We start from the raw sequence: 5,000 nt of genomic DNA, 5'->3' as shown, positions 1-5,000 counted from the left end.
TATCCATGTACTCTGCTACTGGACCGTATGTCTGTGAAGTACTCAATCCATCGGTTCTCGTTCGTATACCCCATTAACGTATCCACGAAGGGTCTCATCCCCTTCGCTCTCTCTCTTCAACTCAATATAATGCCCACGATGTGTCTCAACCCAGCCAGCACCTCTCACATAGAACTCGCTACCATGTCGGCGGGATGCCTCCCCCAGCCACCTGCTCTCCTTCTCGGAACTCACTGACCTGTTTGCGGAGTGTATCACCTCATCCACTATCTCTCCTTCAGAGAACTCACCACTATGTCCGTGGAGTGTCTCAGCCCAGCTATAAGCTCTCCTTCACATAACTCACTACTATATCTGCAAAGTCTCCCCCTTTCATTTCCCTTTCATAGAACTCAACCTTGTATCCACCAAGGGTCTCATCCCCTTTGCACTTACTCATAGAACTCGATATCCTGTCCGCAAAAGGCCTCGTCCCCTCTATTTCTCTTTTGTCGAACTCAATAGTATTGTTTCTTCTGGATACGCTGCATGCTCCCAATTGCAATTTGGAACTCCGGCTCGCGGAAGGCTCATCCCCCCTGCTGTCTCTGCTTTGGAATGGAGTCTGATGAGGGGCAACTCATCTTGCCCCTAAGCTTGATTCGAATCTCATGTCCGCAGAGGGCTCATCCCCCCTGCTATCTCTGCTCAAGAGTGGAGTCTGATGAGGGGCAACTCAGCTTGCCCCCATGTTTGATTTGGATCTCATATCCATGGAGGGCTTATCCCCCTACCGCTCTCGCCGCCGGAGTGGAGTCTGGTGAGGGGCAACTCCGCTTGCCCCCAGGCTTGACTCGGATCTCATGTCCGCATATCCTATCCCGCTCGAAGCTTCGGACACGAAGGTCCAGGACAGCTCTGCCTGCCCCACACGTGCTGTTTGGACACGAGGGTCCGCGGATCCTATCCCGCTCGAGGCTTTGGACACGCCAGTCAGGGACAGCTCTGCCTGCCCCACACGCCTTGTTCGACACGAGGGTCCGCGGAGGGCTCATCCCCCCTGCACTCATTCGGATAGCCCCACGACATATCCGCAAAGGGTCTTCTCGAACCCCTCCGCTCTCCTTCGAAATGCTTATTCTAGAACAGCTTAGCCTGCCCCCTATTTGATTCGGACATGAGGGTCCGCGGAGGGCTCATCCCCCCCGCACTCATTCGGATACCATCTCTGGGTCAACTCCCAGAGATGGTTCAGATTTGTCATTTGGAACTTCACCCACTTTCGTACACTCTGGGCTTGGAAATAATTCTGCGGGCAGTCCAAGATCTTGCATTTTTAGAACTGCCTTTATTTGAGTGTAACTTACTTGTTCAGGTAATTCCTCCTTTATTGACTTCAACCTTTCTCTTGAGCCAACTTTAGAAATAGCACCCTGAATATTTAAATATATCTCGTGAGTCATGCCAATCTCCTCACAAAATCTGTTCCAATTGATTTCATATCCTTCTTGGACAGCTTCAAAAATGTATTTGGAAATAGTACTTTCTTTTAGCGGTGCTGCTCTCCCAAGGAAGTTTGCGATTTTATGAATAGTGATGCCATCCTTATGCCACATTCTCCAAGCTTCATACTTCGCTGATGTTAATTCCCTCTGGGAATTTGGTGTTAAATATATTTTATTAGCAACTTCAATTTGTATGCTGACTGCCCGATCTAAAGAGAGGTTCAACCCTTTAGAGAAATCACGGACATTTTGAAGAATGTGATCTCCATATGTAGTTACAAGGTGCTGATTGACACCATCAATGTTTGCCAATCTGGCTTTGGTAGATGGCCAGCATAGTGCAATCTTCTGTATTGTTTGATCTGGAGCTATTCCCTTGATCCTTGCAAGCTTCAGTCTCATGTCTAACTGCATGTGATAGAGTTTCACCTCAGCCTTAGAAAATCCTTCACATTCTAGCGAAGCAATGTTTTTAAGATCTCCTCCAATTTTTCCCATTGAGTTTCTATGTTCTTCCTCGTCAAGCATTTCATCTGTCATAGTTTTATACTTATCCTTCATGGTCTCCTTCAAATAACCTTTAGAAATCAATTGATCGGCAATTGCTTTCCAACAATCTGATGAAAAATATTTCCTAAGTCCATGGAGTGGAAGCTTATCATATTGATTCTCAATAACTTTTTTTGAATGAGAACCCCGTAGTACGTCTTTGGGCATATTGAGGCCCCAACGACCGCCACAAAATCCTATGCATGACACCAACAAATAAACTTCTCTGGACATGTCATGCTCCTTTTTTATGTTGTTACAGTTATCACAATTACCACAATCACTGGATGCGGATTCCTCGCCGAAATACTCTAGCAAGAACTGTCAACAAGCAATACTTTTGTGCTGCCATCAAAGATTCAATAATAGATTCTCTCTGAATTCCTTGTGATTCACCAAAAAAGAAATCAGCCTTCGCAAAATCACTTCTTGTATAGTATAGCCAACAAATAAAAGCTAAGCCATCTCTGCCACAGCGTCCACGTTCCTGATAATAAGATTCCAGACTTTTGGGACAACCATAGTGTATCACACACCTTATGTTTGGTTTATCAATTCCCATGCCAAAAGCTACAGTTGCAACCATGACATGCACTTCGTCTCGTATGAATGACCTGTGGGACTCCTCACGATCTTTACCAGACATCTGACCATGATAAATTCTAGCTTTGATTCTTTTGTCTTGGGGTGACATGTAAATCTGCTTGGTATCTTTGATTGTTGTACAATATATGATAATTGAGCCAACAGAAGTTAAGTATTTCGATATTTATCCCACAAGTTCATCCATAAGTGGAAGACTTCAACCAAAACACTTAACACCATAGAAAAGATTTGCATGATCCAATGAACCTTTGGAAATAAATGGGTCCTTCATCTTCAAGGAGCAGATAATGTCCCTTCTTACTCACTTCTAAACCTTGTGTCATTCCACTAAGAGCCTTTGTTAGTTTGCCCTATCCCAATCCGACTTAGCCCAGTACTCCCCAAAACTGGATTCGACTCAAACCCAAGTTTTATCACCTGACTCCGAATACAAATCCCCAACACAAAATCCTCCATCGAAGAACAAGACCGCAAGACACTGTTCAAGCGCCCAAACAAGGTGAGGCTGATATTTAGTTTGAAACGTGATTGGAGCAGCTGCTTGTCCCTTATAAACTTTCTCTACTACTTCACTCGCAGCACTAGCGTTCAGAATAGGATCCCCTGAAGCACCGGTTTCAACGTCGAATCTTGTAGCATGCCATTGTGGCAAGCCACCATATAATACCCAAACTCTCTCATGTCTAAATGCTCGGAACATCCACCAAACACAAGCGGCGCCAAAAATTCCTTTTCCATCATAAACAACCAGCCCATCTTTATTCTGGATACCAAGCGCTGAAACTGTAGCAGCAAACGCTTCTTCCTTTGGTAACAGGTGCGGTAAATTTGAAGCTCGATCTGAAATTCCATCTACATCAAAGAAAAGTGCACTTGGAATGCGGGCAACCTGATATTCTCGAAATGGGTTTCTCTTCTCGTCTGGCATGTACCAAGATGCATCCAGAACCTTCACATCAGGGCCTCTGATATTCACATGCAACCAATCAGCTAACAGGTTCACTGGTATATACCACATCGCCATCCCTCACTTGCCCCACAGCCCCAACAAACCTCTTAGGCCCCATCTCCACTACGCGCAGCCTCACCACTGGCTCGTAAAACATCCCTGGAGCCCCCATCATCTCCATTTTGGCTGGTGACATATCCCGAACAACTTTCTTGACTAGCCATGGCAGATCAATCAGGAAGGCAGCCATTCCGCCTTTTCCGTCTTCCCTGGTTCACTAACCCAGCACCATTTGCCCCACGACCTCCTACCCAATAGCAAACAACTCAGCCCACCACATCAACCCGGCCTCCATTTCGGCCTCCAGGAGTAGCTCCTCCACGTCCCTCTTCACAACCCCAAGCCCCAATAAGGGCCGAGTCTCGGCCTCCATCTCCAACTCGGACAACATCTCGAATACCATCACTAGCAAACAAGTCCCTTCTCGACCTCAGGCTACACATACAAGTGAGTCTGAGACTCCCTCACCAAACAGGGCAGCTCGAGCGGCCTCTCAGCCATCACCACCATCTCAAACAGCTCTCTCCCAACCTCAAGTACCGCCAAAGACTGGTTCTCAGCCAACAGGTACGATAGGTACGCCATTAAGGACATCAAAGCAGTTTCACGGTCAGTTGCAGGCCTCCCAAAGTATAAAGCTTTAAGAGCATAAGCAGTAAGAAGCCCAGCAGCAATTTCAAGCGCAATACTCATTGAAATCACCAACGACATGGGTTGCTACCCAGGCATTTAATTTGAAAACCTCCAGCTTTTGGATTGCATTGCAGAGGACCACCGATGTTGCATCATTTACTACTCCTTCCGAAAACAAGGCTGTAAAGTAAATGGGGTCCGATCTTGGTGCAGAACCTGGAGTGTACAGACGGCATCCGTTGATGAGAAGATTGTACCAATTGAAAGGCGTCAACTGAGATAGTCCCATGCATCGAGGCCAACAACCCATCCTTTGGGAACAGCCACCATCTACCTGGAATCCATTGTTGAAGACTATGGGTGGAAGAAGATAGACGAAGACAAGTTTTCATCAAATCTTAGGATGTGAGAGTTTGTGCCTATGCTCATGAACAAAAGTATAATTCATGTAATGCATCCATATTGTCTTATTCAAATTCCCATCTTGCAGACGAGACAAGTTTATTAAATTGTGATAGCAACACCGAGATTTACTGTGGTGTTTGTTAATTAAAGGTGACACCTTTCTCTTGTATTTGCTGCGGAACCTGGTATTAGCGGTAACTGCCAACCATTTTTGCCTCATATAATGCCTCGTTCCCCACAGACGACGCCATTTGTTGCAACCAATTACCGCGACCAATAATCTTACTAGTATTAGAGCTCTATTTGTTATCGGC

General features: G+C 45.8%; 1 pseudogene; it reads right to left on the bottom strand.

Annotated features, from left to right (window-relative positions):
• Window positions 1-3,036: 3,036 nt before the first annotated feature.
• LOC147511511 (thiosulfate/3-mercaptopyruvate sulfurtransferase 1, mitochondrial pseudogene) lies at window positions 3,037-3,663 on the bottom strand (annotated as a pseudogene).
• Between the last annotated feature and the right edge of the window lie 1,337 nt (window positions 3,664-5,000).

This window comes from Coptis chinensis, chromosome 3 (genome assembly GCF_015680905.1).
Source record: "Coptis chinensis isolate HL-2020 chromosome 3, ASM1568090v1, whole genome shotgun sequence".
In the NCBI taxonomy this organism is placed as follows: Eukaryota; Viridiplantae; Streptophyta; class Magnoliopsida; order Ranunculales; family Ranunculaceae; genus Coptis; species Coptis chinensis.
Note: the sequence above shows the minus strand (reverse complement) of the source record. Positions and strands in the feature narration are given on the sequence as shown.